The 25585-nt window shown below is 49.7% G+C and overlaps 2 pseudogenes; both read right to left on the reverse strand.

Annotated features, from left to right (window-relative positions):
• Positions 1-9639: 9639 nt before the first annotated feature.
• On the reverse strand, positions 9640-20059 carry LOC119921824 (annotated as a pseudogene).
• Positions 20060-24435: 4376 nt separating this feature from the next.
• Positions 24436-25358, reverse strand: LOC119921825 (annotated as a pseudogene).
• Between the last annotated feature and the right edge of the window lie 227 nt (positions 25359-25585).

Raw genomic sequence — 25585 nt, forward strand, 5'->3', positions numbered from 1 at the left:
CGGGAGGCCGGCCGGCCTCTGCCACGTGGTCACCTACGCCGGGAGAATTCACTTGTAATTGAGCTTCCCTTTCGGGAGGAATATAATCAATTAGCAATATTAGAGCTTCCCTACACGGGAGGAATCCACTTGATTACCCACGCACGTGGCGGGCGGCCGGCCGGCCTCCGCCACGTGGTCACCCACCCCGGGAGAATTCACTTGTACGTGTTGCCCGTGCACGCAGTGAGGAGGCTGGCTCTCGCCATGTGCGCTCCCTGTATGGGAGGAACCCACTTCTGTTTCCCGTTCGCAGCAGGGCAGCTAGCACCCACCCATGGGTATTCAGCGGGACACTCACCCGTCCCGCGGTCCTTCCCTCAGTGAGTTGGTCTGGTTGCAGAGCGGCCGTCTGGCGTTCTGGGCAGAGGGAGAGAGACACGTGGGCCGCTGCTGCTACTGCTGCTGCGGCTGCTCCTGCTGCTGGTGCCCGTCTCGATGTTCTGCCCAGAAGGTCCGAGGCCACAGGTATTTATATTACCTGTGGCGTGGGCCCTTCCTGTTTCCGTCCTCTGCTTGCTCCATCTCCGCCCCTTCCTGCCTCCATACGTTATTTGGTCAGCACGGAGGTGAGGGACACCTATCCTTCCGCCCCGCTCCCCTCTGGCCAGAGGAATTGCGTCAGAGGTGGCATTTGACCTCAAGATGGCCGGTGCCTAGGGTCACCTTGGCACAACCACCCACTCCAGATGCTTGTAGCCGTCATCTACCGCCCCCCACGTCTCCACCTCCAACATCTTTAACGATTTTGACCCCTTCCTTACCTTCCTGCTCACCTTTTCCATGCCCACTCTGATCCTCGGAGACTTCAACGTCCACATGGATATCCCTGGAGACTCCTCTCCCGCCCTCCTTCTATCTCTCCTTGAGGCTGACAAACTCCTGCTCCACCCCACCTCGCCCACTCACCAACTTGGGCACACCCTCGACCTCATCATCTCCTACCGCTACAATATCTCCACCCTCAGCAACTTTGAAATCCCTCTCTCTAATCATAACCTTCTCACCTGTCTCCTCACTCACACTCCTCTCCCCTGTAAATCCATATTTCTACCTCACAGAGACCCCCCCTCACCCCATCCATCTTTCTGAGTGCCTCACACCCCACCTCGCCTCCCTTTCCTCTCTACCCAATCTTGATGATCAGATTACTGTTCTCACTCTACCCTCTCTACTCAGCTCGACTCCCTTGCTCCCCTTTCCCTTCGCCGCTCTCGTACCACTAACCCACCGCCCTGGATCACTGCCACTGTTCGCCTCTTTCGCTCTTATGCCCGAGCTGCTGAAGGCTGCTGGAGAAAGACTAAACACCAAGCCAACCTCGTTCACTTCAAGTTTATCCTTTCCTGCCTTACCTCTGCCCTCTCCTCTGCCAGACAAAACTATTTCTCCTCCCTTGTTGACACCAATGCCCATCATCCCCGTCAGCTCTTCCGTACATTTAACTCCCTTCTCAGGCCCCCTGCTCCTTCCCCTCCTCCCTCAACCCCAACGATCTGGCCTCCGACTTCATTAATAAAATTAACTCCATCAGGTCTGAGCTCCCCAAAGTCACTCCTCCCTCTTCTCCAACCCCCCCGGGCTCTCAACCATCTCTGCTACTCTCCCATTCTTCCCAGCAGTATCCTCAGATGAGATCTCCTCCCTCAAGTTCTACACCTGCCATCTGTGCTTCTGACCCCATTCCCTCTCATCTTATGAAATCTCTCGCCCCATCCGTCCTCCCCTCCTTAACTTCCATCTTCAACCGCTCTCTATTCAACCTTGGCTTCACAGACTCTGTCCTCTCCTGGTTCTCCTCTTATCTCTCCGGCCATTCATCCTCAATCTCTTTTGCAGGTTCCTCCTCCTCCTCCCATCCCCTTACTGTAGGGGTTCCTCAAGGATCAGTTCTTAGTCCCCTTCTGTTCTCTATCTACACTCACTCCCTTGGGGAACTCATTTGCTCCCACGGCTTCAACTATCATCTCTACGCTGATGACACCCAAATCTACGTCTCTGCCCCTGCTCTCTCTCCCTCCCTTCAGGCTTGTTTCTCCTCCTGCCTTCAAGATATCTCGATCTGTGTGTCTGCCCGCCATCTAAAACTCAATATGTCTAAGACTGAACTCCTTATCTTCCCTCTCAAACCCTGCCCTCTCCTTGGCTTTCCCGCCACTGTAGACGGCACTACGATCCTTCCCGTCTGAAAAGTCCGCAATCCTTGTGTCATCCTCGACTCTGCTCTCTCGTTCACCAGTCACATCCAATCAGTCACCAAAAACCGCCGGTCTCACCTCTGCAACATCGCCAAGATCCGCCTTTTCCTCTCTATCCAAACTGCTACCCTGCTCGTTCAAGCTGTCATCCTATCCCGACTGGATTACTGCATCATCCTCCTCTCTGATCTCCCATCCTCCTGTTTCTCCCCCACTTCAGTCTACACTTCACACTGCTGCCCAGATCATCTTTGAGTGGAAACGCTCTGGGCATGTTACTCCCCTCCTCAAAAATCTCAAGCGGCTGCCAGTCAACCTACGCATCAGGCAAAAACTCCTCACTCTCGGTTTCAAGGCTCTCCATCACCTCGCCCCCTCCTACCTCACCTCCCTTCTCTCCTTCTACAGCCCAGCCCTCACGCTCCGCTCCTCTGCCTCTTACCTCCTCACCGTACCTCGTTCTCGCCTGTCCCGCCCTCAACCCCCGGCCCACGTCCTCCCCCTGGCCTGGAATGCCCTCCCTCTGCACATCCGCCATGCTAGCTCTCTTCCTCCCTTCAAAGCCCTGTTGAGAGCTCACCTCCTACAAGAGGCCTTCCCAGCCTGAGCCCCCTTTTTCCCTCTCCTTCTTCCCATTCCCCCAGCCCTACCTCCTTCCCCACCCCACAGCACCTCTATATATGTTTGTACAGATTTATTACTCTATTTAGTTTACTTGTACCAATTTACTATTCTATCTATTTTATTTTGTTAATATGTTTCGTTTTGTTGTTTGTATCCCCCTTCTAGACTGCGAGCCCGCTGGTGAGTAGGGACTTTTTCTGTATGTTGCCAACTTGTACTTCCCAAGCGCATAGTACAGTGTTCTGCACACATTAAGCGCTCAATAAATACGACTGACTGACTGACTGAATGAATGAATAGATAAACTTTATTCAGAAGAAGACATCGACACTAAGGAATGCAATATAAGGAGGGAATTTTTCCAAATCACGTGAGACTGAGATTTTCTAGATTTTCAGTGGTCCGGGAAGGAAAACATATTTTTGTCAATTCTGAAGGTTAAATGACCTACCCAAGAGAAGCAGCGTGGACAAGTGGATAGAGCTCAGGCAAGGGAGTCAGAAGGACCTGGGTGATAATTCCGGGTCTGCCATGTGTCTACTGTGGGACCTTGGGCAAGTCACTTCACTTCTCTGGGGTTTCAGTTCCCCGTTTTGTAAAAAGGGGGTGAAGACTGATCCCCTTGTGGGGTATAAACTGGATCCAACCTGTTAGCTTGTATCGACCCCATAGCAATACCTTCTAAGGCAGGATTGTTCATCACACACTGATCTTATCAGACTTCCCTCTGGACTCTGAGAAAGCCTACTTTCAGCCAGAAAAGACAACTGTTCTATGCACCCTTCTGTAGGGTGTCTTACTGAAGTTAGCGATAGCAATACCAACACAAGGAGACAGTTTTTTTCCAGGGAAAGGGTGGGAAAATCTACTCTTTAGGACTCACCCGATGGCAGCCTTCATGCCCAGGTTCGTCAGGCTGTAGATAAGGGGGTTCAGAGCAGGAGGTACCATTGCCACCAGCAGGTCCATCGTGGAGGAATCTGAGCTTGGATTCAGATGTGCGGTGACGGCCATCTAAATGACAACGATAACAATGGCGAGGAGAGACAAACAGGTGGAGAAGGCTTTTGCCCAGCCCACGGCAGCCGGCATTCTCAGCATGGCCCGGAAGATGCACACATATGAGGCGACCATGAGAATGAAGAAGTCGACGACTAATGCTACCCCGGCGGTGATGCTCACGTTGGCGGCGACATGGTCCTCGGAGCAGGTGATCTTCAGCATGGAGGGGACATCACAGAAAAACTGTTGGACGGTGCTGGACCTACGGGAGGACAGAGAGAAGGTCGTAGCTGAAAACAAGACTCTAATCAGGAACCCACTGAGCCACGAGTTGGCAGCCATGTTCCCACAGGCCACTCTGTTAATGACGACGTCGTAGCACAGTGGGAGGCAGATGGCGGCGTAGCGGTGGTAGGGCATCTCCTTGAGAATAAAATAAAGTGGCAAACAAGACCAACAGTAAGAGCTAAGCCACAAAGTCCAGGTAGGAGAAGGAGATGCTATTAGTAAAGGAGATGGTGACGGATTTGGGGACGGTGACAGAGATGAGGCAGAGGTCGAGGACAGACAGGTGCCCGAGGAAGACGTACATGGGGGTGTGGAGGCGCCGGGCGAGGGTGGTGACAGCGACGATGAGGATATTCCTTGTCAGGGCCGCCAGGTAGAACAAGAGGCCTGGACCAGCTGCAGCTCCCGGATCTCCGAGAAACCCAGCAGGAGGAATTCCCTCACCGTGGAGACATTGGGCATTTTGTGAGGCAGCACTGACTTTCTGCAATGGATGAGGAAAGAGCCAAAGTTAGAGTCAATTTATGGGATGATTGAAGCAATTGAAAGGACACTGGTGATTCTGTATGGAGAGGAGACAGTTATTGAATTCAAAATGATCTGTGAGTTCACCGTGGAGACATTGAAAATTTATTGGAAGTGATGTCGACTCCCTGCACAGGAAAAGGGAAGGAAGACTTCAATTTAGAAACACTGATGTTGTGGGAGAAGGAATAGGACTAGGTCGATCAATTCTATTTATTGAGGACCTATAGAGGACGCGTGATCACTGCCCCAAAGGAGCTTTTATTCTATTGGAAGCAGCAAGCGTCGAACTGTGTAGAAGCAGGGTGCTGTTGGGAAGAACACAGGCCTGGGAGTCAGAGGACCTGGCTTTAATCCCAACTCTACCACTTGTCGGATGCATAGCCATGGGAAGGTGACTTAATTTCTCTAAGCCTCAGTTTTCTCAATAGTAAAATGAGGATTCGATTCCTGTGTTCCCTCCTATTTTGTCTGTGAATCCCTTGGGAGACAAGGACAGTTTTCTACCAGATTATCCTTAATCTCCCCCAGCACTTCATACTTTGCTTGGAACATCGTAAACGCTAAAGACATACTAAGAGTATTATTTTTGGTTGTGGACACTGAAACTAAAATGAATAGGGGATATGGGATGTCAGAGAACATAAAGATGTTGTGAAATTTTTTCTTTGGTTTTAGAGTTAAACAAGAAGTGCCTTTATACATAAATTCATCCATTTAGTGTAGAAAGAATGAGCCTGGTAGACAAAAGGACCTGGATTCTAATCCTGTCTCCACCCCTTGTCCCATTTATGACCTCGGACCAGTAACTTAACTTCTCTGTGCCTCAGTAAGCTCATCTGTAAATTGGGGTTTATGACTGAAAGAACCATGTGGGGCATCGACTGTGTCCAACCTGATTAGTTTATATCCACGCCAGTGCTTAGTACAGTAAATGGCATATAATTAGCAATTAATGTTACCATTAAGCAAACAATAAAAAAACCACATATGCATCAAACTGATTCCATTTACTCACATTTCTGCGCACACACACAAACACAAGTATACCTCATCATTCATCTACTCCTTTCCTAATGTATTGCTCAGCATACGTCTTCTCCTCCCCTCAACCTCCTCTCCTGTTAAGTTGTGTCTTTTCACAAGCAGAAAAACCTCACAACCGGCTTGACGTCTCTCAGGCTTATGACTGCACTTCACCTCCTTTCTATCATTCATTCATACAATCGCATTTTTTGAGCGCTTACTGTGTGAAGAGCAAGGTACTATGCGCTTGACTCAACTCGTCTTCTCAGCTCTCAAAGCAACTCTCTAGTTGTTACTCACGATCTACTCTTCCATTTCCATCCTAGTCTAGAACTCCCTCCCTTAGCCACTCAACATCAGAGAGAGCACAGGTCTTCTCGAATTCTGAGCAATGCTAAAATCCGCCCGCCCGGCCCAACCAGCTTCCCCGATATATTTCCCAGCCCTCTAAACCCCCTTCACCTAACTCAAACGCGAATCAACTCACTTCTATCCTCATTTACTGCAAAGAGCATGGGTCCAGGAGTTCTCTTCCTGACTGTGAGCTCTGTGAGGGCAGCATACACATCTGCCAGTTTTGTTCTGTTGTACTCTCCCAAGCATAGCTTAGAGGGAGTCAGAGGACTTTGGTTCAAATCCTGGTTCTGTCGCTTTGCTGCTGTGGGACCTTGGACAAGTCGCTTCACTTCTCTAGGCCTCCGTTTCCTCATCTGTAAAATGGCACGCAATACTTGCACATTCATCTTTCCATTCTTTTTTTTTCCTTGTAGAAGGGGCAGGGAATGTGTCTCTTATGACGTTGTAAAGTTGATAAAGCACGGGCCTGGGAGTGAGAAGTCAGAAAGACCTAGATTCTAATTTCGGCTCCACCTCTTTTCTGCTGTGTGACCATGGGAAAGTCATTTAACTTCTCTGAGCCTCATTTACCTCATCTGTAAACTAGGGGTTAAGACTGCGAACTCCACGTGGAACAAAGACTGTATCCAACCTGCTTAACTTGTATCTACCGCAGTGCTTAGGACAGTGCTTGGGACATAGTAAGAGCTTAACAAGTACTACTATTATTATTATTATTATTACTTTCCAAGTGCTTAGTACTACTGCTGGGGGCCTCTCTGAGAAACCCTGTGGGTGGGTGTCGGCGGGGAGGGGGCGAGCAGTATCCATCCATCCTCGCCCAGAGCCTGAGCAGGGACTGTTGGGTGACACTGGCCCAAAGGATCAAGAGGAACCGGGTGATATTGGATGGGGACGGTTACGGCCTCACAGTTCGCTGTCCTGCATTTTACAGAGGAGGGGACTGGGAGAGGGAGGGCTTCCCCTGCCTGCTCTGGCCCCGGGTGGGCGGTGGCAGGGGGCTGATGGCGGCCTCCACACCCACAGACAGTGGCAAGCTGAAGACGAAGGCCGGGGAGCTGGAGTAGATCTACTGCACGACCCCAGAGCAGATCCTGTCCAGGAGCAAGGAGCGGCCGCTGTGCGCTCTGCAGCCGCAGAACCGCGACTGGAAAGTGGGGCGACCTCGGGGACCGGGTTTGGCGCTGGCGGAGCAACGGCACCGACTCCCGGTGGGCGGGGATTTAGGGGAAGGGCAACAGCCTCGGCCGGCCTCCCCTGATGCCCATGTCCCCCGCCTCCCCAGCCCCTGCAGTGCCTCAAGGTGCTCACCATGAGCGGCTGGAACCCACCCCCCGGAAACCGCAAGTTGCACGGGGACCTGGTCTACCTGTACGTGGTCACGGCCGAGGACGGCCATGTCAGCATCACCGCCTCCACCCGCGTCTTATACCTAAACCAGTGGGCTCATGGCATGGGGGCAGGCGGGGTGGTAGGGGAGGTGAACACGCCATATCCCCCTGCAGGTTCACGGGGTATAGCTTCAATCCCAAACAGATCAACCCGGCCTTCAAAAAAACGTTGTTGTCTTTCCGAAGAAAAGGTACGGCGGGGGGCCTCCCCCATACTGCCGCTGGGTGCGAGTCGCTAACGTCCATGTCCTCGTAACTACCCCCGCTTGAAGGGCTTGACCCTCAAGTTGTCTGGTGCAGCCCAGGGTCCAGGACCTGGGGAGGGGGAAGGGCTTAGCATCGGGAATCCGTCTGTTCTCTCCACACCGGGTTGGGAGGCGGTGGGATCTGGGGCCCTCGACCAGCTGGAGAAACTGATCCCCAATAGCTGGGCTGGTCTGGGGGATGCTGGGAGCCCCAGCGCTCGGTGAAGGGCCGCGGTGGTGACGAGCGTCCTCGTGCCTTGGGGTTGATGGCTGTGCCTCCTACCCCTCCGCAACTCTGACTGCAGGGCACAACACCACCCCTTCGAGAAGATCGTCACCCCATTCCAGGTGTACAGCTGGACGGCACCCCAGGCCCAGTACGCCATAGACTGCGTGCGGGCTGAGGACGCCTACACCTCGCGGCTGGGCTACGAGGAGCACATCCCTGGACAGGTGCCTGCCTGCTCAGCCTCCTCGCCCCCAGCCCCGTGGGGTCAGCACCCATGCATTCCCAAGGCCCGTCCACCCTTCCTGGCCTGTCGCTGAGGCTCCAGGTTGAAGGGGGCAGGTCCCGGGCCCAGCCCTGTCTGAGGGAGTGGCTGTGGGGGTTTGGGCGGAGCAGTGTCTGCCCTCCCCAACTCCCTGGCCTGGAGCCCTGGAAGAGTCGTGACATCGCCCATCTGAAAACCCAGAGAGGCCAAGGTGAGGTGCAGGCCACACCCTGTAGAGTGATGGCCCCCTTACCCTCGCATTCGACCTCCCCTCCCCCACCCACCAGACGCGGAATTGAAACGAGGAGCTTCAGACAACGATAGAGCTGCCGCGGAAGATCCTGCCCAAGCGGCTGCTGAGGCAACGAGCCATTTTCAAGTTACGGGGGGGCTAATGACTAGTTCTGTGTGGGTGGGGGGTTGGGGGTGAGCAGCTGGCTCCAGTCCCCCTCACAACGCCTCTCGGTACCTGAGCCCACGGACTGACCAGCAGCATCTGCCCCGGGACTCCCTCCAGGAGCAGAGCCCCTGCCCCCTCCAGGTATACAGTAACCTCACGGTGTCAGCCACCCGGGGGGCCGTGGCCGTGATCGACGGGATTGTGATGGCCATCAACCCCAGCGAGGAGACCAAGATGCAGATGTTCATCTAGAACAACATCTTCTTCAGCCTGGACTTTGATGGGCACGACCACTACAAGAACGTCGGGGGCGACACGGCCGCCTACGTCGCCCCCAACCATGACCTGAACGGCATGTGCACCTACAACACCGTGGACGTGGAGGGCCTGTATACGCTGGGAACCGTGGGGGTGGACTACCTCGGCTACTTAGTGCACACAATAAGCTCTCAATACATATGTTTCAAGATGAATTGATTGATAGTAAATTACATTGTGTCTACTCAACCCAGTAGGCAGGAAAATTCTTGAGAGCAGGAATTACAACCTTTCTCACTATTAGTCTTCTCACAACATTTGGGAAGAATTCGTACAGGGAGGAATTGCTAAGAGTGCCAGTTGTGGTCCAAAGCTGGTCACACTCTCTCAGCCCTGTCTGCCATTTAGCCTCTGCAAGGGATTCTGGGATCCACTGAAAGCCAAATTGATTGTCCACAGTGCTGAAACTGCTGGAGCACAGTAGCCCGGTTGGTGGTTTGCATGGGAGCAAGGTTTAAGGAAGAAGGAGGAGAGGCATGTGATGGTTGGGGGTTAATGAAATGGAAAACACTTCCCCTCCTGCTAGCACCCCTGCCCCGCTGGTGGACACGGCCCCGGTCCGAACCCGAACGTAGGGCCCCAAACTGGTTCCATCTCTTTCATCCTCATCCTCGTGCCCCACACCTCTCCAACCTACTCACCTCCGGTGACTCTCATCGGGGCAGCGTGTGGCTGTTCGCTGACCTCTGCAGTACTGGGCTGATCCCCTCTATCCCCTCATACCCCTGGGTTCGGTTAGCCAGGAAGGAACTGAGAGGATCCCTCGATCTCTCTCCGCTCCCCTTCAGACCCTGAAAAGCTCTCAAGACAGCCCTCATCCCTGTATATAAACCAGAAGCTGCTACGAGGGGGATCCCTGGAGGATTTCTCGGGGCCCTGACAAGGGGCCTCAGGGCCTCGACAAGCCAAGTACCCTCTGGTCACATGGTTTCTGAGGCTTCTGGGAGAAAAGGGCACGTCCCTGCTGAATCATCGATCGTGCCGGCCCTCGGGGTTCCCGTAGAAAAAGCGACATCCCCATCCCAGTGTTGCAACGGTTCCTGTTTTCAACGACAGTCTTTAGGCACTGTGAATGGTTTCACCTTTGTCTAATTCACAACTTGAAACACTCAATCTCTCAGTGAAGCAGCCAACTGTAACTTTTTCTTATGGTCTTTGTGAAGCACTTACTATATATCAGGCACTATACCAAGTGCTAGAGTAGTTACAGAGTCCATGTCCCCCGTGGGGCTCACATCTCAATCCGCATTTTACAGATGAGGGAACTGAGGCACGGAGAAGTTAAGCGACCCTGTCCAAGGTCACACAGCAGCCATGTGGTGGAACCGGGGTCGTAACTCATTTCCTTTTGAATCCCTGGGCCCTGCTCTACCCACTAGGCAAGGCTGCTTCTTCTGACTTGTCCTGATTTCAAATCCGTTGAACATCTGTTCATACTGTCTATATGAACTGTACTTTTGAATCAAGCGTTCATCCACTTTCTCATTTTTCCCTTCTCTCCTTCCTCTTCTACCTAATTTATTATGTGTCTACCTCCTGCATTAGATCATAATCTCCTAGAGAGAAGGAACAATGAAATTTTATCTCATTTCAACTCTCCTGAGAGCTTACTACACTGCTCTGCAACCAGGATGTGGCCATTAAATGCCATTGATAGTAATAATAGTAATAATTATGGTATTTGTTGAGCGCTATGTGTCAAGCACTGTTCTACGTACTGGAGTAAGTACAAGGTAATCAGGTTGGACACAGTCCCTGTTCTTAGTCTCAATCCCCATCTTACAGATGAGGTAACCGAAGCACAAAGAAGTGAAGTGACTTGCCCCAGATAATATGACAGACAAGTAGCTGAATGGGGATTAGAACCTATGAACTCTGACTCCCAAGCCTGTGCTCTGGATGGAAGGATAGATGGATGGATGGATGAATGGATGGATGGATGAATGGATGGATGGATGGATGGATGGATGGATGGATGGATGGATGGATGGACGGATGGATGGATGGATGGACGGTCAACGAATGGTTGGAAGGACGGATGGAAGGAAGGAAGGAGAGACTGATTGAAGTGAGAGGACGGATTTGACAAGACATGAAGCTGCAGTCATCCTCTCTTCCCTTTTCCCATACCACCTCACATTTTCCAACTTTCAGTCCCATATCCAGAGTCATGCTAAAGAGTGTATCATTATATTTTCATGGACATTACTAATAATATCATTATTGTATTTATTAAGAGGTTGCATTCCCCCTTTTAGACTGTGAGCCCACTGTTAGGTAGGGACTGTCTCTATATGTTGCCAACTTGTTCTTCCCAAGCGCTTAGTACAGTGCTCTGCACACAGTAAGCGCTCAATAAATACGATTGATGATGATGATGATGATGATGCCTAAATTGTTCCACCTGCTGGTGTAGTACAAAAGAATCAGTTCAGAAACAATTCCTGTCACACAGGGTCTCAGCGTGTAAGAGCAAGAGAGATCCTAGGGATGTTAAGTCACTGCCACTAGGTCACAAAACAAGCCAGTAGCAGAGCTGGAATCAGAACTCAAGTCTCAATCAATTATATTTATTGAGCACTTACTCTGGGCCCAGCAATGTACTGAGCACTTGGAACAGTTCAATGTAATAAAGTTGGTAGACACGTTCCCTGCCCACAATGAGCTTACAGTCTAGAGCGATTCCCAATACTTTAGGCCATGATAAAATTAAAAAAGAATTATGGTATTTGTTAAGTACTTGCTATGTGCCAAGTACATATTCTAAGCACTGTGGTAGATACAAGGTAATCAGCTTTTCCCACAGTCTTAAATACCATTTTACAGATGAGGTAACTGAGGCAAAGGGAAGTTAAGTGGCTCGCCCAACGTCATACAGAAGACAAGTGGCAGAGCAGGGATTAGAACTCGTCCCCAAAGTGGATTTACTGTACTAAGCACTTGGGAGAGTTCAGTTCACCAGTGTTGTTAAACATATTCCCTGCCCACAATGATCTTACAGTCTACAGGGACTCCCCTTCCTTCAGGCCGTGATGCCTCCCAAAACTGGACTGTCCATCCTACTTAGCAACCTCCCTCCCAGACTTTGAAAATTCATTAACGTCCAGCGTTTTCTGTGAACCCAGTAGGACAGCTAAGTTTCTGGCTAGGTCCAAGGGCAGTTCGTTGGTTAAGTGGTGGTGTGATATTATTTGCACAAGGTAGGACGCTTTTTTCACATAGCAGAGGCTGAGTAACCCTTTTAGTATCCTGCCTATGGCTGCCTTCATGTCCCCATTCCTCAGGCTGTAGATGAGGGGGTTCAGGGCCGGTGGCACTACCATGGAGAACACGGACACCAGCTGGTCCACGATCAAGGAGGAGTCTGAGGGCGGCTTGATGTAGACAAATGCACCTGCAGAGAGGAAAGCAGTGACAACGACAAGGTGAGGCAGGCAGGTGGAGAAGACTTTGACCCGGATCTCAGTGGCCGGCATCCTCAGCACGGCCCGGGAAATGCTGACATACGAGACGATGATGACAATGAGGTGGACGATAACTTACGTCACCCCGGCGGTGACTTTCACGTCGACAGCGACGTGATCCTTGGGGCAGGTGATCTTCAGAAGGGAGGGGACGTCACAGAAAAACTGCTGGACGATGTTGAACCCACAGAAGTACAGGGAGAAGGTCGGAGTTGCAAATAAGAAATCAATCAGGTCCCCACTGAGCCACGAGGCGGCGGCCATGTTCCCACAGGCCGCTGTGGTGTTAATCACGACATCGTAGCTGAGGGGGAGGCAGATGGGGGCGCAGCGGTCATAGGACGTGGCCGTGAGGACCAACAGATCTGAGCAAACAAACCAGACCACGGAGAAGGCCTGGGCGGCACAGCCCCGGAGGGAGTTGGATCTACGGTCGGTCAGGGAGTTGGGGATGGATTTGGCGACGGGGACGGAGATGAGGCAGAGGTCGAGGACGGACAGGTTTCTGAGGAAGAAGTACATGGGGGTTTGGAGGTGTCGGTCAAAGGCAGTGACAGCGACGATGAGGAGATTCCCCGTCAGGGCCGTCAGGTAGACCAGGCGGTACTGCCGTCTACAGTGACAGGAACGTCATGGAGAGGAAAGGGTTTTGGAGGGAAGATAAGAAGTTCAGACTTGGACCTAAGGAGTTTTAGATGGTGGGCGGACATCAAGGTGGATATGTTCGGAAGGCTGGAGGAGATACGAGCCTGGAGGGATGGAGAGAGAGCAGGGGCAGAGATGTAGATTTGGGTGTCATCAGCGTAGAGATGAGAATTGATGCCGTGGTAGCGAATGAGTTCATCCAGGGAGTGAGTGTAGATAGAGATAAGAAGGGGACCAAGACCTGATCCTTGAGGAACCCCAACCGTAAGGGGATGGGAGGAGGAGGAGGAGCCCTCAAAGGAGACTGAGAATGACTGGTCAGAGAGATAAGAGGAGAACCAGGAGAGGAAAGAGTCTGTGAAGCCAAGGTTGGATAGCCTGTTGAGGAGAAGAGGGTGATCCACAGTGTCGACGGCAGCTGCGAGGTCGAGGAGGATTAGGATAGAGTAGGAGCCATTGGATCTGGCAAGAAGGAGGTCATTGGTGACCTTTGAGAGGGCAGTTTCGGTGAGGTATAGGGGACGGAAGCTAGATTGGAGGGGGTCAAGGAGAGAGTTGGCATTGAGGAAATTTTCCCGGCACTACCATCCTTCTCGTCTCACAAGTCTGCAACCTTGGTGTCATCCTAGACTCCGGTCTCTCGTTCACCCAAAACAGCCAATCCCTCACCAAAACCTGCCGGTCTCACCTCCACAACATCGCCAAGATCTGCCCCTTCCTCTCCTTCCAAACCGCTACCTGATTCAATCTCTCATTCTATCCCGACTGGATTACTGCATCAGCCTCCTCTCTGATCTCCCAACCTCAAGTCTCTCCCCGCTTCAGTCTATACTTCACTCTGCTGCCTGGATTATCTCTGTAGAGAAACGCTCTGGGCATGTTACTTCCCACCTAAAAAATCTCCAGTGGTTGCCTGTCAACCTACGAATCAAGCAAAACCTCCTCCCTCTCGGCTTCAAGGCTCTCCATCACCCCGCCCCCTCATACCTCACCTCCCTTCACTCCTTCTACAGCCCATCCCTCACCCTCTGCTCCTCTGCCGCTAACCTCCTCACTCCTTTTCCCTGTCCCGCCGACGACTCCCAGCCCTCGTCCTTCCCCTGGCCTGGAATGCCCTCCCTCCACACATCCGCCAAGCTAGCTCTCTTCCTCCCTCCAAAGCCCTACTGAGAGCTCACCTCCTCCAGGTTGCCTTCTCAGTCTGACTTCCCCTTTTCCTCTCCTCCTTCCCATTCCCCCCCGCCCTACCTCCTTCCCCTCCCCACAGCATTTGTAAATATTTGTACAGATTTATTACTCCATTTTTTGTTTGTACATAAGTACAATTCTATTTATTTTGCTATATTTTTTCAGGGAAGAGGCGAATGAGTAACTAGATACGTTTCTATATATACGTTTCTATATACGTATTTCTATATATTTTTGATAATGATAATAATGATGGCATTTATTAAGCGCTTACTATGTGCAAAGCACTCTTCTAAGCTCTGGGTAGGTAGCAAGGTGATCACGTTGTCCCACGGGGGTCTAACAGTCTTAATCTCTGTTTTACAGATGTGGTAACTGAGGCCCAAAGAAGTTAAGTGATTTAACTTTAGTGGGGGTGCTGGGAAAGAATACTTGGTTTAATATTAAACAGGGTCCCTGGTCCTCAACGGTTCACAATATAAGAATGAGGGGGGAAAGAGGATGGCAATAGGCACAAAGCAATGTACTAAGCTCTAGATGGAGTACAATAGAGTAGGTGTTCCACACAGCCTCCTCTCTATCCAAGAAAATCGATGTTAAAAATAATTCCCCCAGTGGAATGTAAGGCATAAGATGATACTAAAGTTCATCCTTTCTACTGATGGAGTAACTTTTTATTCTAAGCCTTTTCCCATCATAATCCTTTCCAACCTCATTTTCTCATTCCTACATCATGATGAGTGCATCTTTAACCATTTGCTTCTCTATCCATCATCTATGTATCTATCTTTACTATCAATAACTAGAGAAAGAGAGAGAGCAAGCGAGACAGAGATAGAAAGATCAATAGCTGAAAGGATAGGTTTATAGATACATAGATTGATAAATCAATAATGGATGGGTGGATAGATTGAATCATAAATGGATAGGTCAATAGTTGGATGGATGGATATAGAGATGGATAAAGAGAAAGGAGGAAAGAAGAAAAGAAGGAAAGAAGGAAAGAAAGAAAGAAGGAAAGAAAGAAAAAGAAAGAAAGAAAGAAAGAAAGAAAGAAAGAAAGAAAGAAAGAAAGAAAGAAAGAAAGAAAGAAAGAAAGGAAAGTTGGTAAAAAAAAGATAGATAATGTGTCTGCCAACGATCTTGCATTCTACTCTCACAAGCACTTTGTCAAGTACTTTGCACGTTGTAAGCAATCAATTAATACCATTGATGATGATGAAAGAGAGAGAGAGAGAGAGAGAGAGAGAGAGAGAGAGAGAGAGAGAGAGAGAGAGAGAGAGAGAGTCAACGTGGTCTAGTGGACTGAGCATGAGTCCAGTATTCAGGAGACCAAGGCTGTAGATTCAGTTCTGGCACCTGTGACCTTGGAAAAGCCATTTCAGTTCCCTGGGCCTCAGCTTCCTCATCTGTAAAATGGGAATTCGATACCTGTTCTCCTTCACTCATAGAATGCGAGTCCCACGTGGGACATGTCTGATCTGATTATCTCAGTTCTAACCCAGAACTCTACTCTTCAATCTGGTCAGGCTAGGGTAACCATTGGCAGTACTCAAAACCACCAGACATGGACCCATCCATTAGGGTGTTACAAAGTATAGGGTGATGATAATGTGTCTTTGGGCTCAGAAAAGCTGCATCAGAAAAAAAAAACAGCTTTAGCACGTACCTATATGCGTAGCCTCAGATACCAGGAGTTCTTTAAGGCAAGTTTTCCTTAGGACAGGGATCTTCCAGAGTACATCCTCTGAACACTAATGGGCAGTGAGACGGGAAACTGTTCAGAATAATAGTTAAAAGACATTTATTGAGCATCTAGTGAGCACCCTCTCCAGTCTATACTTCACTCAACTTCCCAGATCATTTTTCTAAAAAATATCTCTGTGCATGTCTCTCCATTCCTTCAAAACCTCCATCTCTGCATCAAACAGAATCAACTCACCATGAGCTTTAAGGCACTTAAGCACTTCCCTCCCTCCTACATAACTTTGCATTTCTCCCACTATAACCCAACCTGCACATTTCACTCCTCTAGTTCCAACCTACTTAAAACGCCCTAATCTCCTCTCTCTCACTGTCAACCCCTTGCTGACATCCACACTCTTGCCTGGAACACCCTCCTCATTCATATTTTACATGCCCTGCACAGCGAGGAGCTTGATCCAGTAGTCAAGGCGGGATAGGATAAGTGCATTGATCAGTGTGTTAGTAGTTTGGATGGACAGGAAAGGTTGGATATTAGAGATGTTGTGAAGATGGAACCTACAGGACCTGGTAACAGACTGGATATGCGGGTTGAATGAGAAAGGTGAGAAGATAATGCTAAGGTTATGGGCTTGTGAGACCGGGAGGGTAGCGGTGTTTGAAAAGACAGGGGGAAGGACAGAGTTTGGGTGGGAAGATGAGTAGTTTTTTTAATGGCCATGTTATGTTTGAAGAGTTGGCCGGACAACCAAATCAAGATATCCTGAAGGCAGGTAGAAATGTGAGGCTACAGGGAAGAGAGAGAGATCGGGGCTGGAGAGGTAGTTTTCAGAATCATCCACGTAGAATTCCTACTTGAAGTGGTGGAAGTGAATGAGTTCTCTGGGGGCGTGGTCATAGATGGATAGTAGAAGGAACTTCTTACTACCCTCAGAGTGAAAATTTCTTCCTGAGATATAATGGCGTCTTTTGCTCCAGAAAACACATATTTCTTCTTGTTCTGCCCTTCTGTCTACAAGTCTACCCTTCAAACACTTGTCCTCTTCCACTGGGCATCCTTCTCTTACCAAGGTGTAACAGTTTCATTGACTTCAACTTTTCCACTTACATACTATTTGCGAAATCCTAATAATAAAAATAATGGTGATGGGAAGCAGCATGCCATTCTGCATAAAGAATAGGCCTGGGAACCAGAGGAGCAGGGTTCTATCCCCACTCCACGTTTGCCTGCTTTTTATGTTGGGCAAGTTACATAACCATTTTGTGCCTCAGTTCCTCAACAGCAAAATGGGGATTCGATTCTTGTTGTCCCCCTGCTTAGACTCTATCCGGCCTGATTAATCTGTATCTACCCAGGGCTTAGAACAGTGCTTGACACATAGTAAGCACTTAAAATAATACCATTAAAAATGATTATGGCATTTATTAAGCCAAACAAAAACTTTCCTTTGCCAAACAAGGCAATTAGAGCAGATACAATCCCTGTCCCACATGGGGCTCACAGGGTGTAAGGGAGAAAGAAAGACTGTTTTATCCCCAGTTTCTAGGTGTGAAAACTGAGACACAAAGGGATTAAGAGAACTTTCCAGAGGACACATGGCAAACACGTAGCAGAGCCAGGACCAGAACGAGGATTTCCTTAGACCAGTCAATCAATCAATCAATCAATCGTATTTATTGAGCGCTTACTGTGTGCAGAGCACTGTACTAAGCGCTTGGGAAGTACAAGTCGGCAACACATAGAGACAGTCCCTACCCAACAGCGGATTCACAGTCTAGAAGGGGGAGACAGAGAACAAAACCAAGCATACTAACAAAATCAAATAAATAGAATAGATATGTACAAGTAAGATAAATAAATAAATAAATAGAGTAATAAATATGTACAAACATATATACATATATACAGGTGCTGTGGGGAAGGGAAGGAGGTAAGATGGGGGGATGGAGAGGGGGACGAGGAAGAGAGGAAAGAAGGGGCTCAGTCTGGAAAGACCTCCTGGAGGAGGTGAGCTCTCAGTAGGGCCTTGAAGGGAGGAAGAGAGCTAGCTTGGCGGATGGGCAGAGGGAGGGCATTCCAGGCCCGAGGGATGACGTGGGCCGGGGGTCGATGGCGGGACAGGTGAGAACGAAGTACGGTGAGGAGACGAGCGGCAGAGGAGCGGAGGGTGCGGGGTGGGCTGTAGAAGGAGAGAAGGGAGGTGAGGTAGGAGGGGGCGAGGTGATGGAGAGCCTTGAAGCCGAGGGTCAGGAGTTTCTGCCTGATGCGCAGATTGATTGGTAGCCACTGGAGATTTTTGAGGAGGGGAGTAACATGCCCAGAGCGTTTCTGGACAAAGACAATCCGGGCAGCAGCATGAAGTATGGATTGAAGTGGGGAGAGACACGAGGATGGGAGATCAGAGGGAAGGCTGATGCAATAGTCCAGACGGGATAAGATGAGAGCTTGAACGAGCAGGGTAGCGGTTTGGATGGAGAGGAAAGGGCGGATCTTGGCAATGTTGCTGAACTGAGACCGGCAGGTTTTGGTGACGGCTTGGATGTGAGGGGTGAATGAGAGAGCGGAGTCGAGGATGACACCAAGGTTGCGGGCTTGTGAGACGGGAAGGATGGTAGTGCCGTCAACAGAGATGGGAAAGTCAGGGAGAGGGCAGGGTTTGGGAGGGAAGACAAGGAGTTCAGTCTTGGACATGTTGAGTTTTAGGTTGAGTTTCAGTCCCACATCCTTTCCACTATGTAAAGCAGCATCTCAGACTGTAGGTTCTTTCTAACCCTTTTCCAAGCTCGCCACTTCTCTTTACAATTACGGAGACCAGAATCTGATACTGAATTCTGCGAAGGGCTGGCTTAGTGTTCACTGTGGAAAAGGCTGACCTGACATTGCTCACCGGTTGATTGAAGTACCTTGTTATTCTCAATGCTGCACTGGGCATTACTCCTCATATGAGGATTAGGTAATAGGAATAGTAGTAGTCTTTGTCATCACAATAGTCCTATTCATAGTAGTGATAATAGTAATAAAGGGAAGAATCAGGCTAAGAATCGGATGGGCTGGGGTGAGGGGTGGCCTAGGTACTGAGTTGCTCCCAAACATTTCTGCCTCAACTTTAGTATCTTTCCAGTCCAACGATACAAAAAGATCTCCCTTCCCTCCAGGGCACATCGTAAGGGTCCAAGCAGAAATGTACCCCTAATCAATTCCATGTTCTCAGGCACCTCCAGGTTCCTTTTCCCTCCCGAACACCTTCTTCAGAGCCCCTTTCACATCTTTATTCCTCAGGGAGTAGATGAGGGGATTGGCACATGAGGTGATGATGGTGTAGAAGAGCGTGGGAAAATTGCCCTGGTCCTGAGAAGCACTGTCAGCCGGCTGCAGGTACACGTAGATGATAGTGCCATAGAAGAGACTGACGACAGTGAGGTGAGAGCCACAGGTGTTGAAAGCCTTCTGCCGCCCAACCGCTGACTTGATCCTCAGCACAGCCGGAGCGATGAAGATGTAGGAGGCCAGAATTAGCATCAGTGGGGCAAGGATGACTAAGATGTCCAGTGCAAAGGCCACGGCTTCAGTCAACAAGGTGTCAACAGAGGCCAGGCTAATCAGAGCTGGTATTTCACACAGGAAGTGGTCCACTCGGCGGTGGCCACAACGGGAAAGGAGCAGGATCTGGAGGGACATGACCAGAGAGTTTTCCAACCCACTCAACCAGGCCAGGGAGGCCAGCTGGTCACAGAGTTGTGGGGGACATTATGACACTGTAATGGAGAGGCTGGCAGAAGGCAACATAGCGGTCATAAGACATGACCGCCAACAGGACGCATTCCCCACCCCCGAAGGCTAGGACAAAGTAGAGCTGGATGGCACAGCCCAGGTATGAGATGGTCTTGTCTGCCCCCTACAGGTTGTACAGCATCTGGGGGATGGAGCTAGTTGTGTAGCAGAGGTCCAGAAAGTAGAGGTTGGTGAGGAAGAAGTACATGGGGGTGTGGAGTCGAGGGTCCAGGGACGACAGGAGGATGATGGTCATGTTGCCATTTAGGGTGCGGAGGTAGAAGATTAAGATGACCCCAAAGAGCACCATCTCCAGTCTGGGCCGGTCAGAGAAGCCCACCAAGATGAACCCTGCCAACGAGCTATCAGTGACAATTGCCATCTCCTGTGGAGACACAGAAGCATCATTCAAGCAGTTCCCAGAGGGATGAATGTACGACCCATTTATCTGGCCTAGTTCTCAAAGATGAGAGGACATTCTCGAGTGTTCAGTACAGTGCTCTGCACACAGTAAGCAGTCAATACATACAACTGAATGAAGGAATGAATGAATTAGGAAACTGAGGCCCAGTGAGATTAAAGGACTGAGGTATTAGTAAGTTATTGATTTACACTAATCGATCAAGAAATCAATCAATGGTATTTATCGAGTGCTTACTCTGTCCAGATCATTATACTTATACTTTCACTTGGGAAAGTATAGTACAATAGAGTTGTATAGAAGAAAGGTTCACAGACTGTACTGTGTTCAGGTGGGTATGTCGGAGACAAGTTTATTTCTATTAGTGCTGGTAGAAAGTAGTGGTTGACAGAGCTTCCCCTGCTAGCCAAAACCAGCTCAGCTCCATCCTGAAATAGGCTTACGTATACACACAAATAGGCGGGTGGAAACGTGTTATATGTGATTGACAGCGAGACCTATGATTTATTCGAACAAGAGAGCACCACTATTATTACACTTAATGATACAGAGGATATCGGTTTCACAAGATATTACAGAAAGGGAAAATGGAGCTTGACTTACAGTTTCCCTTGTTCAGATAGCCAAGCAGGCCTAGAGGCGAAACAGCTAAAGAGAAGAGGATGGTGGGGTGAGCTAAGGCCTAGTCCAAAAAGAGGCCAAGTATAGTGTCAGACCACTGTGCATCCACAGTTGGTAGGCATGATCCCTGCCCACAAAGAACATATAGTCCAGAGAGGGAGAAGGTCCTGACTCTAGTGGTGATACGTGCTTCCATGTTAACTACTCTCTGTAGAGCATCAACTTCATTGCTGTGAGGTGTGTTAGGAAGATCACCATAGCACATTTGCCCACTCTGTACAATCCCCAGAAACTGACACCCGCTCTTCTCCACCACATCAAGGAAACCCCATCCTGCATTTAACCACCTCTAAGGGAAAGGGAACAGTACCTGCATCATGAGGTCCCAAATATCCTCAGGAAGGTTAGTGGCTGTACTAGCTGGTGTGTGGGTAAGGATATGCCATGGACTCTGAATCACAAGGAATCTGAAATTCTACTCTTCTAGCCATAGCTCCCTACTGACTTTTGTTTGCATTTTGCTATATAACAATAATAATAATATTTGTTAAATAATAATAATAATGATGGCATTTATTAAGCGCTTACTATGTGCAAAGCACTGTACTAAGCGCTGGGTATATTTACTATGTGCTAAACACTGTACTAAGCACATGGGTAGATAGATAATAATCAGTATTATGAATTATATATTTGTCCTGGTACCTTGTGCTGCTTTAATGTTTTATTTGATCTTTATCCCTGTGTCTGTCTCGAGTCCTCCCCTTCCCCTCCCTTAATTCATAGAATATGAAGCCTTGAAGGACAGGATATGTGTCTAATTTCCACTGAGTACTCTTTCCCAGAACTTAATACAATGCTCTGCATTCAATAAGTGCTTAGTAAACACCATTAATATTAATATGATTATTGCTAGAAATAATAATAATAATGATGGTATTTGTTAAGTGCTTACTATGTGCCAAGCTCTGTTCTAAACACTGGGGTAGATACAGGGTAATCAGGTTGTCCCATGTGGGGATCACAGTCTTAATTCCCACTTTACAGATGAGCTACCTGAGGCACAGAGAAGTTAAGTGACTTGCCCAAGGTCACACAGCAGACAAGTGGCCGAGCCGGGATTAGAATCCACATCCTCTGACTCCCAGTCCCCTGCTCTTTCCAGTAGTTCTCGTTCAATCCCTGCCCTCGAGGATCTTGTAACAGCTGTACAAAAAGTATTTGTTGCCCACAAGGCGATTGCACTCTAATGGGGGACTCCCATGTGTCCAAATGTATGCATGTTCATGTATGATGAGTGCACCTGGAAAAACGTGCGCAAATATATGTTTGTGTAAATGTGTGTGCTTGTTTTGTGTGTGTTTGAGTGTTTATCTCTGTGTGTAGGTTTCTGTCACCGTTATCTAGGTATTTCTCTGGAGCGCTTAGTTCTCCAATTTGTACTCCCTTCTTTGCCTATTTGGAAATGATCCTGCCTCGAGGAAGTTTTGGTCCCTGTGGATTATTTAATGGGAAGTTACCAGGTGTTGACCACTGTCGTTCACCTCTGGGTAAGTATGGTATAGAAAGAAGACACAGTCACTATCCTCAAGGAGTTTACAATGGAATAGTCAAACCTACGCCCCCAGAACATTCATTCATTCATTCAATCGTATTTATTGAGCGCTTACTATGTGCAGAGCAGTGTACTAAGCGCTTGGGAAGGATAAGTTAGCAACATATAGAGACGGTCCCTATCCAACAGTGGGCTCACAGTCTAGAAGGGTGAGACAGACAACAAAACAAAACATATTAACAAAATAAAATAAATAGAATAGTAAATATGTACAAGTAAAATAAATAGAGTAATAAATATGTAGAAACATATATGCAGGTGCTGTGGGGAGGGGAAGGAGGTAAGCGGGGGATGGGGAGGGGGAGGAGAGGGAGAGGAAGGAAGGGGCTCAGTCTAGGAAGGACTCCTGGAGGAGGTGAGCTCTCAGCAGGGATTTGAAGGGAGAAAGAGAGCTAGCTTAGCGGATCTGCAGAGGGAGGGCATTCCAGGCCAGGGGGAGGACGTGGGTTGGGGGTCGACGGCGGGACAGGCAAGAACGAGGCACAGTGAGGAGGTTAGCGGCAGAGGAGCGGAGGGTGCGGGCTGGGCTGTAGAAGAAAAGAAGGGAGGTGAGGTAGGAGGGGGCGAGGTGATGGAGAGCCTTGAAGCCGAGAGTGAGGAGTTTTTGCCTGATGCGTAGGTCGATTGGTAGCCACTGGAGATTTTTGAGGAGGGGAGTAACATCCCAGAGCGTTTCTGCACAAAGATGATCCGGGCAGCAACGTGACGTATAGACTGAAGTGGGGAGAGACAGGAGGATGGGAGATCAGAGAGGAGGCTGATGCAGTAATCCAGTCGGTATAGGATGAGAGATTGAACCAGCAGGGTAGCGGTTTGGATGGAGAGAAAAGGGCGGATCTTGGCGATGTTGTGGAGGTGAGACCGGCAGGCTTTGGCGACGGATTGGATATGAGGGGTAAACGAGAGAGCGGAGTCGACGATGACACCAAGGTTGCAGGCTTGTGAAACGGGAAGGATGGTAGTGCCATCTACAGTGACAGGAAAGTCAGGGAGAAGGCAGGGTTTGGGAGGGAAGATAAGGAGTTTAGTCTTGGACATATTGAGTTTTAGATGGCGGGCAGACATCCAAATGGAGATGTCTTGAAGGCAGGTGGAGACACGAGCCTGAAGGGAGGGAGAGAGAGCAGGGGCAGAGATGTGGATTTGGGTGTCATCACCGTAGAGATGATAGTTGAAGCCATGGGAGCGAATGAGTTCACCAAGGGAGTGAGTGTAGATAGAGAACAGAAGGAGACCAAGAGCTGACTCTTGAGGAACCCCTACAGTAAGGGGATGGGAGGGGGAGGAGGAGCCTGCAAAAGAGACTGAGAATGAACGGCCGGAGAGATAAGAGGGAACCGGGAGAGGACAGAGTCTATGAAGCCAAGGTCGGATAGCGTGTTGAGGAGAAGGGAGTGGTCCGCAGTGTCGAAGGCAGCTGAGAGGTCGAGGAGGATTAGGATAGAGTAGGAGCCGTTGGATTTGGCAAGCAGGAGGTCATTGGTGACCTTTGAGAGGGCACTTTCGGCAGAATGTAGGAGACTGAAGCCAGATTGGAGGGGGTTGAGGACAGATTTGACATTGAGTGATTCGAGGCATCGCATGTAGATGACTCGTTCAAGGAGTTTAGAAAGTAATGGTAGGAGGGAGATAGGGCGATAACTAGAAGGTGATGTGGGGTCAAGAGAGGGTTTTTTTAGGATGGGAGAGACATAGGCATGTTTGAAGACAGAGGGGAAGGAACCAGTGGAGAGTGAGCGGTTGAAGATGGAAGTTAAGGAGGGGAGAAGGGACGGAGCGAGAGATTTCATGAGATGAGAGTGAATGGGGTCAGAAGCACAGGTTGGAGGAGTTTGGAAAGGAATGGTAGCAGGGAGATAGGGCGATAACTAGAAGGGGAGGTGGGGTCAAGAGAGGGTTTTTTTAGGACGGGGAAACGTGGGCATGTTTGAAGGCACAGGGGAAGGAAGGAGTGGAGAGTGAGCGGTTGAAGATAGAAGTTAAGGAGGGGAGGAGGGACGGAATGAGAGATTCAGATTCTTTAGTCTAGGATTCTGCCTCTTTTCTTTAAATCATGAAATCCCAAACTCCTTTGGAGTGGCGGGTGAGGTAGGGTAGTCGCTCATGCCTCACCCCTCATATCCCGGCTTTGACTGCTCTTTCGCAGAAGCCTCTTAAACGCCCCTTTCACATCTTTGTTCCTTAGGGTGTAAATGAAGGGGTTGAACATTGTGGTGATGACGCTGTAGGATAGGGTCATGAGCTTGGCCTTATCCCGGGAGTTGTCAGCAGCGGACTGGACGTACATCCCAAACACCGGGCCATAGAAGAGTGAAACCACGGCAACATGAGAGCCACAAGTGTTGAAGGCCCTGAGCCTTCCACAGAGGAGAGGATCCTTAGCACCGCTATGGTGATGAAGCCGTAGGACACCAGGATGAGAGTCAGGGGCATCAGTGCATAGGAGGTGCCCACCACAGAGAGAATGGCCACATTGAAGGAGGTGTCCACGCAGGGCATCTCGATGACCACTGGCACCCACAAAGGGGAAGCTGGACCGTGAGTGAGGACTGCAGCAGGGAGTTGGCCAATCCACTGACCCAGGCTGTGGCCACCAAGAGGATGCAGAGACTCTGGTGCATGATGGCCAGGTAGTGCAAGGGCTTGCAGATGGCCACGTGGTGGTCAAAGGACATCATGGCAAGCAGGGTGCACTCAGCGGCCCCCAGGAAGTGAAAAATGTAGGGCTGGGTCACGCAGCCCCCATAGCTGATGGTCGTCCCTGGGCCCCAAAGGTTCCTCAACATCTGGGGAACTGTGGTGGTGGTGAAACACAGATCCAGGAAGGACAGGTTGCTCAGGAAGAATTGCATGGGGCTATCTAATTTGGGATCCTGCCGGGACACCAAAATGATGGCCACATTGCCCACCAGAGTGAAGATATGTGACAAGGACGCAGAGGAAGAGAGGCATCTCCCACCAGGGCCTGACAGAGAAGCCCAGAAGAATGAAGACCCATTGGGAGCTCACATTCCTGAAGTCCATGTTGCAGAAGCCCCTACGGAGGGAGATAGAGGGAGAATGAAGGGTTCTATTTCCAAACCACTTTGACCCCAAGACGTTCAATGAACGCTAATCTGTTCACCCAATGGCTCAGTCAGGAGTTGCGGGAGAAAAGGTCAGGAGTGACTCTTCCTGGTTTTCAGAGACCCAGCGAGAGCAAATGACTTGTCTGGGGTGACATAATAAGTCCGTGGTGGAGCCATTACTAG

The sequence above is a fragment of the Tachyglossus aculeatus genome, unplaced genomic scaffold (assembly GCF_015852505.1).
Source record: "Tachyglossus aculeatus isolate mTacAcu1 unplaced genomic scaffold, mTacAcu1.pri SUPER_30, whole genome shotgun sequence".
Taxonomy (NCBI): domain Eukaryota; kingdom Metazoa; phylum Chordata; class Mammalia; order Monotremata; family Tachyglossidae; genus Tachyglossus; species Tachyglossus aculeatus.